The sequence below is a fragment of the Suricata suricatta genome, chromosome X (genome assembly GCF_006229205.1).
Source record: "Suricata suricatta isolate VVHF042 chromosome X, meerkat_22Aug2017_6uvM2_HiC, whole genome shotgun sequence".
NCBI classification, from domain to species: Eukaryota; Metazoa; Chordata; class Mammalia; order Carnivora; family Herpestidae; genus Suricata; species Suricata suricatta.
Window position 1 is genome coordinate 80734963 of NC_043717.1, and position 14990 is coordinate 80749952.

General features: G+C 39.8%; 1 pseudogene; it reads left to right on the forward strand.

Moving 5' to 3' along the window:
* Positions 1 to 12141: 12141 nt before the first annotated feature.
* Positions 12142 to 13503, forward strand: LOC115283785 (annotated as a pseudogene).
* Positions 13504 to 14990: the final 1487 nt, after the last annotated feature.

Sequence of the window (14990 nt, forward strand, 5' to 3'; positions counted from 1 at the left end):
ATATTAATATTTATATTGTTTTTATGGATTGGATATAGAAGGTTGAGGATTATAGGTCTGAAACTCAGCAGAGAGCAGGGATAAGATCTATTGTGAAGATTTGGAAGCCATGGGAGGAGCTGAGATGTCAAATGAGAAGAGGAGGCAGCGAAAGGTAACACCTTAAGACACGCTTAAGCGGCACTTGGGTGGCTCAGTTGGTTAAGTGTCCAACTCAACTTGGGCTCACGTCATGATCTCCCGGTTTGAGCCTCGCCTCAAGCTGACAGCACGGAGCCTGCTTGGGATTTTCTCTCTCCCGCTCTCTCTGACCCTCCACTGCGTGCTCTCTATCTTGCTCCTTAAATAAAAATAAACTTTAAAAAAACTTAAACTGGAAGAGCGACGATGAACGTGAAAATACAAGGGCACTGAGCAGATATGGCTGGGCTGCAGAAGAAAAGGAGCACAGGTGGGACTTAAGCAGGAGAGCCAGAGGTAGCCATCCGGCAAGAGTTCCAGGGAAAGGAGGACAGAAAAGCCACTGGATTTATTAAGTGATCATTTCTGTCGAGAGTTAAGCCCAACAAGGTCGTGAGATCAGAAGCTAATTATAAGTTATTTAAGAGAGTGTGGGGCGCCTGGGTGCCTCATTCAGTTAAGCATCTCCCTTCGGCTCAGGTCATGATCTCAAAGTTTGTGAATTCGATACCCACACTGGGCTGTATGCTTTCGGTGCAGAGCCTACTTGGGATTCTCTCTCTCCCTCTCTCTCTGCCCCTTCCCCACTTGAGCTCTCTCTCTCTCTGTCAAATAAATTTGAAAAAAAAAGAGTGAGGGGCGCATGGGTGTCTCAATTAGTTAAGCGTCTGACTTCGGCTCAGGTCACGATCTCACGTTCGTGGCTTCGAGCCCCGTGTGGAGCTCTGTGCTGACAGCTAGCTCAGAGCCTGGAGTCTGTTTCAGATTCTGTGTCTCCCTCTCTCTCTGACCCTCCCCTGCTTGCGCTGTCTCTCAGTCTCTCAAAAATAAATTAAAAAACATAAAAAATTTAAAAAAAAAAGCGAGTGTGAGGTGAGAAAATGGAGACAGCAGGTGCAGATAAAAATGAAAAGTCAAAGGCACTAGCGAAGGTGGGACTGTGCCTTGAGAAAGAAGCAGGGATAAGCGACAGTTTTCTAGGGTAGAGGAATGGTCACTTGTCTATCGACTAAAGGAAAGGAATCCACGGAGATATTGAAGATGGAGATGACCAATGAGATGAGGTGCCCAGAAGACAAGAAGGACAAGAGCACAGCAAAGACAGTCTTGCAATGTATGAAGTACATGTCTTTCCAGACAGGACTGAAGAGGGGAAGGAGAGGTCGAGATAGAAAATCTAAACTGGAAACAAGGCAATTTTTAGGAGTTCATGCTAGATGGCCTCAATCTCGTCTGTAAAGTAGGGGGCAATTCCATCTGCTAAGCTGTGGCCTCTTAGATTAAAAGGCTTAAGGTATTAAAATAAATACACCCTTAGGGTTATTTGCATTTTGACAGGATGGGGCGAACTTTCCCCATACATATTCACAGCCTCACTAAAATTCCCTTGCAACGTGTTTTGAAAAGTTTTGTTCTAGAAGGCTTAGTTTGGCAAACTCTAAGCCCTTTATCAGAAGACAGTCATATCAGAAAGGCGTTTTACATCGAATCCTGTTGTGTGGTGGTTGCTATGGAAACCATCGAATGCAAAGTTGATTTTAATGTAACACCCAGCTAAGGCATTGATCAGGTGGGTAGGAGAGAGCTTCAAACCCTTTCACTCAAAGTGAAGAAAGAAGAAGAAAAAAGAATCCTCACTGAGATTGTTTGGTGAAGAGAGACCTTTTGGTTGGGAACAACACAATAATGGTCTCACCCACACAAATGTAGGGCATAGACGGTTCGGGCTTTCTCTTTCTGCTTTTTACAAACATAGGTGTTGGAATCCAGGGCTCAGAGGCTGGCAGGCAAGATGACAGGGGTCCTTGCAGACAGCAATAATATATAAAACCAAGCTCACAGAACTGAAAGAAGGAATAGGACCGGGTCATTAATTCTCGGTGACATTAGAGCAAGAACCAATGCCGGGGCTTCAAAATCAAATCATGACTAAATAGAAAGGAGCCATTGAGCTGTTTTTATACTCGCGTGTTCTAAGAAGATATCAAGCAAAAATAAAGTTATTAGTATTGGCTTTTAGACCAGACTACAGTTAAGAGGCAGCACAATCACCTGTCCTTCTCGATCTGCAGCCCCAGACAAGGTCAGGGTGTTTGTGGAACATACAGGTTATGCTGAGGGAATTGCACTTCGAGCTCGCTAGCACCTTTACGTGGGATTTCGCCAAGACCTGAAGGGAATGAGTGTAAATTCAGTGCTTGAGCAAAGACCAAGGAAAACAATGTCAATCATATTAGGGGAGTGATCAGCCGTGTCAGCATAGAAACAAAACAGTCACAGAGGGAAATGGAAGGAAAGCCACGAATATGAATCCCATGAATAACTCTTCTTCTTCAAAGTCCATGCTTACTATGCAAACTTATTTTGTTAATATTCTATCATTTGATTGCTGGTCCATGATAAAGATCATCCTCAAAAAGTTTACAATTAAAGTAAATATCAGGGACGCCTGGGTGGCTCAGTTGGTTAAGCCTCCGACTTCTGCTCGGGTCATGATGTCACAGATTGTGAGTTCGAGCCCCGCATTGGGCTTTGTGCTGACAGCTGTGAGCCTGGAGCCTGCTTCGGATTCTGTGTCTGTGTGTCTCTCTCTCTCTGTCTCTCTGCCTCTCCCCAGCTTGTACTCTGTCTCTCTCTCCCTCAAAAATAGATATTAAAAAAATTTTTTTAATTAAACTAAAAATCCGCTATGACATAGAAACGGATATATATTCTAATATATAAATCTACATTGTGGCACTTAACATTTTATGAAGACCTTTTCCCAAAAACCTTTAAATCTTTTGAGAACATATTTTTAAAGTTTCTTCAGGAACACTCAGTTTGGGGAATGCAATTTATTTAATCAGTTCCTTATTCTTCGAAAATTGACTTTCAGTTTTTCACATTTATAAATTTTTGATTAATATCATTGTCCATAAATCTCAGTATATATTTATAGAAGTTTGAGGTCAATGTTTACTACATAGTTAGGGCTTTTGATAAGTATTGCCAGACCACCTTAAAACAAATTTTCAGAAGTAGAGATTTTATTTATTTTAAGGTTTATTTATTTATTTATTTTTAATTTTTTTAATGTTTATTTTTGAGAGAGACAGAGAGCAAGCAGGGGAGGGTCAGATAGAGAGGGAGACACAGAATCCAAAGCAGGCTCCAGGCTCTGAGCTGTCAGCACAGAGCCCAACACGGGCCTGGAATCCACGGACCGTGATTTCATGACCTAAGCTGAAGTCAGCTGCCCAACTGACTGAGTCACCCAGGTGCCCCAAGGTTTTATTTTTGAGAGAGAGGGGGACGGAGAGAGAGAAAGCTGGTGTGTGTCTTTACATATGAGTGGGGGAGGGGCAGAAAGAGAGGGACAAAGGATCTGAAGCAGGCTCTGTGCTGAGAGCAGAAAGCCCGATGTGGGGTTCAAACTCACAAACTGTGAGATCATGACCTGAGCTGAAGCTGGATGCTTAACCAACTAAGCCACTCAGGTGCCCCAGAAGTAGAAGTTTTAGATTACAGATTATGAAATTTTTAAGGCTTTTGATTAATAGTTATAAATTGACTTCCAGAAAGACTTTAACAGCTTGTCTATTCCCAAACAGTATGTGAGGTCAGGTTCTTACAGAAACACAGGCTACTAATATTCTTTTACATGTTGGCAAGTTTCATGTGTTTAAAAATTGGTGACTTGAATTAATTCATGTTTTAGGTAAAGTTGGGTGTTGTGACCTGCTATTTACTTTTGTATTTAGTGAATGTTCCATTCATGTCTTTCGTCTAAATTTCTTATGAGGTGTTCATATTTGACTTATTGTCTGCCAGAAATCCTTTTATATGTAAAGAAAATTAACCTTTTCTTTTTCCTGGTAACAATTATATTTCCCCTAGGTCTCATTTGTCTCTTAATTTATAGGGTTTTAATGCACAAAAAATTTATCATTTTAAATATAATTAAGTATATGAATTGTCTTTATGGCTTCTTTCATTGCGTTTTTTTATTTAAAAAATGTCTTGGGGCATCTGGGTGGCTCAGTCAGTTAAGCATCCGACTTCAACTCAGGTCATGATCTCATGGTCAGTGAGTTCAAGCCCCACATCGGGTTCTGTGCTGACAGCTCAGAGCCTGGAGCCTGCATCAGATTCTGCGTCCCCTTCTCTCTGCCCCTCCCCCACTCAGACTCTGTCTCTTTCTCTCTCAAAAGTAAAATAAACATTAAAAAAAATTTAAGGGGCATCTGGGTGGCTCAGTCAGTTAAGCGTCTGAATCGTGGTTTCAGCTCAGGCCTTGATGTTACAGTTTATGAGTTCAAGCCCCATATCGGGTTCTGTACTGATAGTGAAGAGCCTACTTGGGAATATCTCTTTCTTTTTCTCTCTGCCCCTCCCCTGTGCACTCTCTCTGTCTCTCTCTCAAAAATAAATAAATGTAAAAAAATGTTTTAAAATATAAAAAAATTCTTACACTGAATCAAATACATTTTTAACCACTTCTTATGTTTTCATTTATCATATTAAATTTTAATATATCTGATGTGCATAAGTGCATGTGTTTGTATATGCACACATGTATATTTGCAAGGAACTTTTAACTATAAAAAATTGATTGCAAGGACCTTTTAATTATAAAAAATTGAGTTTTAGTTCTTATTCCCAGGCCTCATCCCCTAACCCCCTGCTGGAGTAAAATGTTAATTCAAAGACGATTCAGAGTCCATATTACTAAAGAAATTGCAATGGTTTGTTATTAATTGTATAAAATTTTTTTGGTGATAAGGAAGCAGTGTTTTAAGACTTGTACTTGAAAGAAAAGACTTTTATTTCATAATAAGGTAGTTTTAGGGGCACCTGGGTGACATAGTTGGTTAAGTGTGCTACTTCACCTCAGGTCATGATCTCACGGATCATGAGTTTGAGCCCCATATCAGGCTCTGTGCTGACAGCTCAGAGCCTGGAGCCTGCTTCCGATTCTGTGTCTCCCTCTCTCTCTGCCCCTTCCCCACTCACACTCCGTCTCTCTCTCCTTCAAAAATAAACAAATAGTAAAAAATTTATTTAAAAAAAAGATAGTTTTACTATGTTGCAGGGTTTTTTTTTGTTGTTTTTTTGTGTTTATTTTTTAGTAAATTGGTTGAGGTTTTTAGGTAAAGAATACTGCACTAGAATTTTGTTTCTATTTCAACAGTTAGGAAGGAGTTCTCAGTGCTTTTACACAAAATATCTGATTTTTCAGAGATGGACTGCTGATGTTCGCTGGAACTTTCCTGTGTCTCCTCAAGAGTATACTCATATACATCTGAATATCCAAATGTGGGAAACTCAGTTATTTTATATGCATTGTGTGAATAATTGTTTCATGGGGCGCCTGGGGGGCTCAGTCAGTTAGGCATCTGACCATATACTGGAATTTTATGCCAAGGAGTGGGGCATCTCCTGACATTTTAAAGATGTAACCTTAAGAAAAATCAAAGGAGGGGCCCCTGGGTGGCACAGTAGGTTAAGCATCTGATTTGGGCTCAGGTCACGGTCTTGTGGTTCATAGGTTCAAGCCCCATGTTGGGCTCTGTGCTGACAGCTCAGAGCCTGGAGCCTGCTTTGGATTCTGTGTCTTCCTCTCTCTGCCCCTCCCCTGCTCACCCTCTGTCTCTCTCAAAAATAAATTGAAAAAATTAAAAAAAAATAATTCCTTCATTTATAAAACACTTAAGTATATATTTTGTCCAAACCCTTTTTTTAAGTTTTATAATTTATCCTTATAAATGAATTTCTGCTTCTTCAAAAAAAAATAACTTAGTCATCATTTTTATTATGGTAGATTGAATTTAAGTGTTAAATTTCAGAAAATTTGCTATCCTTCCAGCATTTATTCTTCCCATCAAGGAACATTTCTTAAGCTTGTATTTGCTTTAGAAAAATTTTAAAGAAATTCTCATGTAGGCTTTGTACTTCTTTGGTTAGTTATATGCATTGATTTTTAAAAATATATATACATTTATATGTGTGTGTATGTATATATATATATACACACAGGTAGTGAGACTGTATATACATGAACCATTATTATTCATATTATAAGAAATGGAATTTTCCTCTATCTTCTATTTCTAGCAACTTGGTGGCTCTTGGAACATCTCATATTTATTCAGTTGATTCTCTAGTTTCCTAAGTAATCATTATCTATAAATAATGATAATTTATTTCTATTCCAAAATTTTTGTGTTTGCTTTTTTTGCATAGTATTCTATTACTCAAAATTTTCAGAACATGTTTTGGATTATTTACCATGTTAGTCACATCACAGTGGTACAAAGCGAAATAAAAACTATGCATAGGCAATTAAGGGACTCTTTAAAAAGTTTGAGTTGGATGTTGAAATTTATCAAACGCCTTTTGGGCAACTGTAAAATGTTGCTTTTTCTCCTGTATCTTAGTAATGTGATGGTTTGTATTAGTATACACCTAATAATAAACCACACCCACTTTCCCTGGATAAACACACGTCAGATATTATTTGCTTAGTCCTATGGAAAATTTTTCATATCTATTCATAAGTGTGATTATTTTCTAATTTATATTTTCTCCTGTACTTGTTAAGTTTTGGTATTGAGGTATCTAAATTTCATGAGGTCAATCACGAAACTTCCTTTTTTATCTATGGTCTGAGATAATTTCTATGCTGTGGAAATTATATGCTGCTTCAAAGTTCCAGAACTATCTATCCGGGCATGGAGATGTCTTTGCTGACTGTCGTTTCTCCCATGGTTATTGATCTTGTCAGGTATTTCAATTTTCTCATTGAGCATGGTGATCCATTTCTTTTAAGAAAATTATGCACTTAATTGAGTTTCTCACGTGTATGTTTTTAAATTTTTCTTAAAGACTTTATCATTTTTGAGAAGTTTTGGGTTCACAGCAGAATGGAGGGGAAGGTACAGAGACTTCTCATTTATGCCCTGTCCCCACCCACATATAGCCTCCCCTGTATCAACAACCCCCAGCACAGTGGTGGATTGTTACCACTGATACATCTGTATTGGCACACCTTAAGCACCCAAAGTTTATGGTCTATGTTAGGGCTCATTCTTGGTAGTGTACATATAGGTTTGGACAAATGTATAATGACACGTATCCACAATTGTCATGTCATCCATAGTATGCTCACTGCCGTAAAAATTGTCAGTGCTCCCTCTACTCATCATGCCCTCCCCTCCTAGCACTCACTGATCATTTTCTTGCTTGTATAGTTCTGCCTTTTCCAAAATGTCATGTATTTGGAATCCTGTAGTCTGTAGCCTTTTCAGTTTACCTTCTTTCTCCTAGTAAGATGCATTTAAGTTTCCTATATATTTTTTATGCCTTGGTAGCTCATTTCTTTTTAGCACTAAATGATATCCCATTGTCTAGATGTACCAGTTTATCCATCCAGTTGCCGAAGAACATCTTGATGGCTATGTGTTTTGGCAACTGTTGAGTAAAACCGTTACAAACATCCATGGGCAGGGTTTTGAGTGGACGCAAGTTTTCAATGCCCTTGGTAGATAGGAAGGAGTAGACTGCTGGGTTGTATGGTAAGAGTAGGTTTAGTTTTATAGGAAATTGCCAACAGTCTTCCAAAATGGCCATACCATTTGATTCTAGGCAGCAATGAATGAGACTTCCTCCAGCATCTGTTCTCAGAATTTTGGATTTTGGCCATTTCAGTAGGTGTGGAGTGGTGCCTCAATGTTTATTTCCCTGAGGACATATGACTTGAAGCATCTTTTCATATGTTCGATTGCCGCCTGTGTGTTTCTTTGGTGAGGTGGCTGCTAAGGTTGTTTTCTCTCTGGTTTACTGAGATATACTTAACACATAAGTTTAATATACATGACATCACGTATAGATACATGTATGTATTGTGAAATGACTTTCACAATAAGGTTACATCAATCACCTCTGACAATTACCATTTGGGGGGTGGTAGAGAACAATGAAGACCCATTCTCTTAGAGATTTTCAAGTATATAATACAGTGTTGTTACCTGTAGTCACCATCAGGTATGTTAGATCCCAAGAACTTATTCATCTTTTAAGTGAAACTTTGTACCCTTTGACCAACATCTCCCCCATTTCCTCCCACACCATCTCAGCCTCCACTCTGTTTCTACAACTTCAGTTATTTTAAGTCCACATATTAGTGAGCTCACACAGTATTCCTCTATCAGACTTATTTTATCTTAGCATGATACCCATAAGGTCCATCCACATTGTTTCAAATGGCAAGATTTCACTCTTTATTGCTGAATAATATTCCTCTGTGTGTGTATGTATCTATATCTAAAGATATCCCTTTGAAATAATTGATTACATTTCCTTCAGATATACATGCAGACCTGAGTTTGCTGGCTCATAGGGCCATTCTGTTTATAATTTCTTGAGGTACCTCCACGCTGTGTGGTTCTAATGATTTACATGTCCACCAACAATGCACATGGGTTCAGATTACTTTGGCTATTTGGGGTTTTTGTGGATCCATACAAATTTGGGGATTGTGTTTTCTATCATGGTGAAACATATTGGAAATTTGAAAGGATCGCAATGAATCTATAGATGACTTTGAGTAGTATAGACATTTTGACATTATTAAGTACTCCAGTCTACACACATGAGATATGTTCCCACATACTTTGTGTCTTCAGCTTCTCAAATCAGTCTTCTAGGTTTCTGTGTATGAACCTTTCAGCTGCTAAATCTATTCTTAAGAATTTGATTGTTTTTGACACTATTGTCAATGAGATAATTTTTCTTCTTTTTATTGGGGTGTACATATGACATTGTATCGGTTTTAAGCATACAACATAATGATTTGGTATGTTTACGTATTGCAAAATGATTACCACAGTAAGTTTCGTTCACATTCATCACTACGCATAGTTACCATATTTTTCCCCATGGGATGAGAATTTTTAAGATCCACTTGCATAACAGCTTTCAAATATGCAATATGGTCTTAAGTACTGTCACCATGCTGTCCATTCCATCCCAGACTTATTTACATCCTAAGTAGAAATTATGATTAGTTCCACTTGCATGCATGCAGTTTGTCCTTGGTCAAGATCTGAAAGAGGCATATACTTATTTCATCTTCTTTTCCTTTGAGTTCTGCTTCATAAAAATATGTTTTGATATCCTGATGAGAATAATAAGTAAAATAAATTGTTTTCTCTATTAAGTGATTTTTAGAAGTGTGTTTCTCTCTCTTTTTAGTTTATTTATTTGAGAGCGAGAGAGTGAGGGTGGGGCAGAGAGAGGAGAGAGAGAGAGAATCTGAAGCAGGCTTTGCACCACCAGCACAGAGCCCAATGTGGAGCTTGAAGTCACAAACCATGAGATCATGACCTGAGCTGAAGTCAGATGCTTAGCTGACTGAGCCACCCAGGTGCCCTTGAGGTGTGTTTATCTTTTTAAACTTACTGTAGGGTTCACTTTTCCAGGTACTATGAGGTTTTTTTTATAGTCCATTTATTAGATTGGGGTATTTGTTACTTGGGTTAGCTCTGCTGAAATTACTTATAATTAAATAGAGATCTCTTTAGAATCACTGTCTTTCTCTCCCCCTCTTTCTCTTCTTATTCCCTAAACACATACCTGGCCTGCCTTAACACCACCAAATCATTAAAAAAATATATCACAAGGTGACACACCTGTTAACCACTTAGCAAATTAGCAAAGTATCACCTTGGCGAAGCCCTATAGATGTGGAAAATGGTTGTGCACACATCCCTTCACAGTGCTTCCTTATTTGTAGAAAAGGAAAACTGAAATCACAGATTCTCTTTGGTGTAAAAAACAAACAACAAAAAACCCAAAAACCAAAAAAACAAACAAACAAACAAACAAAAAAAAAACCAGCTAGAATGAGCCCTTAGCCACTGATATCCATATATTCATTTCTCAGATTTATCCTTGAGAACAGGCTGCTATGCATAGCTTCTGTTCTAATATTCTATTCTTGTTTGGCTTTACTATGGTTCCACCCAACTGAGATTTAATTGTCTGTCTTCTAGAGGGGAATGGTCACTCCATGGGGCACTTGACAATATTGCGCGCATCTATGTAGTCCGCACAGGCTAATGCTGATACCAGAGCTGAAGTTCGGTGAGCGTCTTACATTCCTCCTGCTGGAGCGCTGGAGGATGGGAAGTCTGCGAGCGACTGCTGTCTCCCAGCCCTCTACCTCCCTTCCTGTGAGAGACGGCCATGAAACCATTCCTCCTCACCTCCCGCATCGTGAGGAAGGATGGGACTTTGAGGCCCGTGCCTTTCAAAACAGGGCTACAGACTATAAAATGTAACTGCAGTCTAGAATTGGCTCTTCCACAACGTCATTGTCACCCACACCCTTTCCTTTTCGGTGTGCAAGCCAAAGATTAGGGAGAGTTGGCACCTTTGGGTACCCTACCTTCTGCTCTACATCTGAATAAGGTAATAAGACATCTGAATCTAAAGGTGGCTTCTCGTGTCTTTATTGGCGAAATCAGTGTTGCTTCATCCTTAGCAGTGGCCTGCTGTCATGAGTGGTTGACACCTCTACTACGACTTTTTTTGATGCTCTGTGTTAAAGTACTCAATGAGACAGGAAAATACTATTTTTGCAGTAGAGGAGTGGTTCACGATTTTCTCGTCAGCATAAGCCTTCCGTCTGTAGTGAGGGTAGAGGCGGTAGAAAAATGACCACGTGTCTCCTCATTGTTCATCAGGACACTGAGCTCGCTCTCTTTCAACTGACCATGCTGCTGTGAGCATCCAGCAATGGTTAGGATTTTCATTTTTCAAAAATAGAGGGGCACCTGGGGGGCTCAGTTGGTTAAGCATCCAACTTTGGCTCAGGTCATGATCTCACATTAGTAGGTTTGAGCCCCGTTTTGGGCTCTGTGCTGACAGCTCAGAACCTGGAGCCTGCTTCCGATTCTGTGTCTCCCTCTCTCTCTGCTCCTCCCCCACTCACTCTTTGTCTCTCTCTCTGTCTCTCAAAATAAAATAAAGACATAAAAAAAGAATATACAGACAACAATAATAACTCAATACTAAAAAGACAAATATAATTGATAAGTGGTTAATATCCAAAATATATAAAGAATTTATTAGGGCACCTGGGTGGCTCATCCGGTTAAGCGTCCGACTTCATCTCAGGTCATGATCTCTCTGTGCTGACAGCTCAGAGCATGGAGCCTGCTTTGGATCCTGTGTCTTCCTCTCTCTCTGACCCTCCCCCACGCATGCTCTGTCTCTCAAAAATGAATAACACTAAAAAAATTAAAATAAACAGATTTTATAGTTAGTCAAAATATCCCCCAAGGATATAACAATAGGTAGGATGTCAATTTAAGTTTCCAGAGTATTTACCAGCTTTAGCTTTTGCTGAATCTTCATGAAGAGCTGTGCCGAGCCAGGGTCAGAGCATCAAACTTTACCTTGAACAAGAATCCTTTGCAGTTGATGGTTTTATTATGGTAATAATGATAGATAGGACTTGTTGAGGACCTACTACGTGCCAGGCATTATGTTGAGAGCATTGCATGCAATCTTCCCTTTAGAATGCCCAACCTTGTGACAGGGACTTACTACTATGGTCCCCCTTCAAATATCAGGAAATCAAAGTTTTGTTAATTTGTTAATTGTTGTATTAAATAAATGAAAAAAATTTTTAATAATGTTTTATTTTTTTAAATAACATAGGGGAGGAAAATGTTTCCTTTACACTTCTGAATTTTTGGCTGAAGACCCCATAATAAAGGACAGATTAACAAGAAAAAAATAAGCAGAAGTTTATTAACATGTATCCTTCGTATATACATGAGTAATATGTAGAGAAAAATGAGTGCTTTAAAGAAGTGGCTTATAATGTTGCCTTAAATACCACTGGCAGCTCATGATTAAAAAAAAAGGGGGGATGAAGAGACGAAGACTGAGCGGTTGTTACCGCGTTGTAGACCTCAAGCAGCAAGTTGGCTTCTCCACGTAGAACTTGGGAGTAGGAGATTCAGAATCGAATCCCTTCTCCCTCCCCACTCCTGGTTACAAATCACTTGAAATATATAAGTTAGTGGAACTTTGCTTGAGTGAGATTTTTTTGATCTTCAGCTACATTTTTCAGCTTTGTGAAGAACCATATCATCGAAGACCATGGCCAGCTATGCCACCAACAAGACAGATCCTCACTCCATGAACTCCCATGTATTCATTGGGAATCTCAATACTCTTGTCGTCAAGAAATCTGATGTGGAGGCAATCTTCTCAAAATATGGCAAAATTGTGGGTTGCTCTGTTCATAAGGGCTTTGCCTTCGTTCAGTATGTTAATGAGGGAAATGTCTGGGCTGCTGTGGCAGGAGAGGATGGAAGAATGATCGCTGGCCAGGTTTTAGATATTAATCTGGCTGCAGAGCCAAAAGTGAACCAAGGAAAAGCAGGTGTGAAATGATCTGCAGCGGAGATGTACGGCTCCTCTTTTGACTTAGACTATGACTTTCAACGAGATTATTATGAGAGGATGTATAGTTACCCAGCACGCGTTCTTCCTCCTCCTCCTCCTATGGCTCGGGCTGTAGTTCCAAAACGCCAGCGTGTATCAGGAAACACCTCACGCAGAGGCAAAAGTGGCTTCAATTCTAAGAGTGGACAGCGAGGATCTTCTTCCAAGTCTGGAAAGTTGTAAGGCGATGACCTTCAGGCCATTAAGAAGGAGTTGACTCAGATAAAGCAAAAAGTGGATTCTCTACTGGAAAGCCTGGAAAAAATTGAGAAAGAACAGAGCAAACAAGGAGTAGAGATGAAGAATGATAAGTCAGAAGAGGAGCAGAGCAGCAGCTCCCTGAAGAAAGATGAGACCAATGTGAAGATGGAGTCTGAGGGGGGTGCAGATGACTCTGCTGAGGAGGGGGACCTACTGGATGATGATGATAATGAAGATCGGGGGGATGACCAGCTGGAGTTGATCAAGGATGATGAAAAAGAGGCTGAGGAAGGAGAGGATGACAGAGACAGTGCCAATGGCGAGGATGACTCTTAAGCACATAGTGGGGTTTAGAAATCTTGTCCCATTATTTCTTTACCTAGGCGCTTGTCTAAGATCAAAATTTTCACCAGATCCTCTCCCCTAGTATCTTCAGCACATGCTCACTGTTCTCCCCATCCTTGTCCTTCCCATGTTCATTAATTCATACTGCCCTGCGCCTTGTCCCCTTTTCACTTCCTTTGACACTCCTAGTAGTTACGTTAAGTCTTATCCTGTAATTTTTGCTTTTAATTTTGATACCTCCTTATGACTTAACAATATAAAAGGATGTGTGGTTTTTTTAAATAAAATTAAATTAAATTAAATTAAAATTTAAAAGAAGGGGGCACTTGGGTGGCTAAGTTGGTTAAGCCTCTGACTTCGGCTCAGGTCATGATCTCATGTTCATGGGTTCGAGCCCTGCGTCGGGCTCTGTGCTGACAGCTCAGAGCCTGGAGCCTGCTTTTGTTTCTGTGTCTCCCTCTCTCTCTGTCCCTCCCCCTCATGCTATGTCTCTCTCTCAAAAATATATAAAACATTAAAAAAAAAAGGGGTGTGTGTGTGTGTGTGTGTGTGTGTGTGTGTGTAGGCCAGTTACGCAAAGATAACCAGGAAAGGTATGGTAAAAAAGGGTAAGATGTGTCCTGTAGATTTAAGTCAGTGCCTTATCTATTGATAAATTTTTCATTTTATTATTTTTTGAAAGTTTTCTATTTATTTTTGAGCAAGATGCAAAGAGTAAGTGGGGGAGGACAGAGAGAGAAGAAGACAGAATCCCAAGCAGGCTCCATGCTGTGGGTACAGAGCGCGACGTGGGGCTTGCACTGACGAACCGTGAGACCATGATGTGAGCCAAAATCAAGAATTGGATGGTTAACTGACTCAGCCATGCAGGCCTCTCTTTCTAATTTTTCTTTAATGATTTAGTCATCCTTCTGAACATCCTTTTTAAAAAAAATTTTTTTTAATGTTTATTTTTGAGAGAGAGAAAGACAGTGTGAATGGGAGAAGGGCAGAGATAGAGGGAGACACAGAATCTGAATCAGGCTTTAGGCCCTGAGCGGTCAGCACAGAGCCTGATGTGGGGCTCAAACTCACAAGCTGTGAGATTGTGACCTGAGCTGAGGTCGGAAGCTTAACAAACTGAACCACCCAGGCTTCCCCGTCTTTCTGAACTTCTCAAAGAGTAAGAGATACCCTTACAACTGGAGATTTTCTTTAGAAATGTGAATTTCTCTTACAAAAGTGTAATTTCTACTGTTTTGTGAAGTTCTCCTGTGTCTACTGTTTCTCAAAATATTCAGCTCAAGATAATTTTTAGAATAAAGGCATATTTTGAGGTGGCATATTCTGCCACTATTCAATAACAATCAATAATTTGATATTTTTAATGTTTATTTATTATTGAGAGACAGAGAGAGGCAGAGCATGAGCAGGGAAGGAGCAGAGAGGGAGACACAAAATCTGAAGCAGGCCCCAGGCTCTGAGCTGTCAGTACAGAGCCCGATGTGGGGCTCGAACCCATGAACCGTAAGATGATGACCTGAGCTGAAGTCAGATGCATAACCGACTGAGCCACCCAGACGCTCTGATGCTTTGATACTTTGATTATATAAATCCACTATCTATGCTATAGGCTTCACAGTCCAATCTTGAAATTATACTTAGGTCTGCAATGTAATAAAATCAATTGGTCAAGCCTGGCATTGTGAGAATAAGCCTTGGATGGTGATGAACTCAGCATGAGTAATGCCCCTTCCTGGTGACCTGTGTGGCAGGCTAATTGG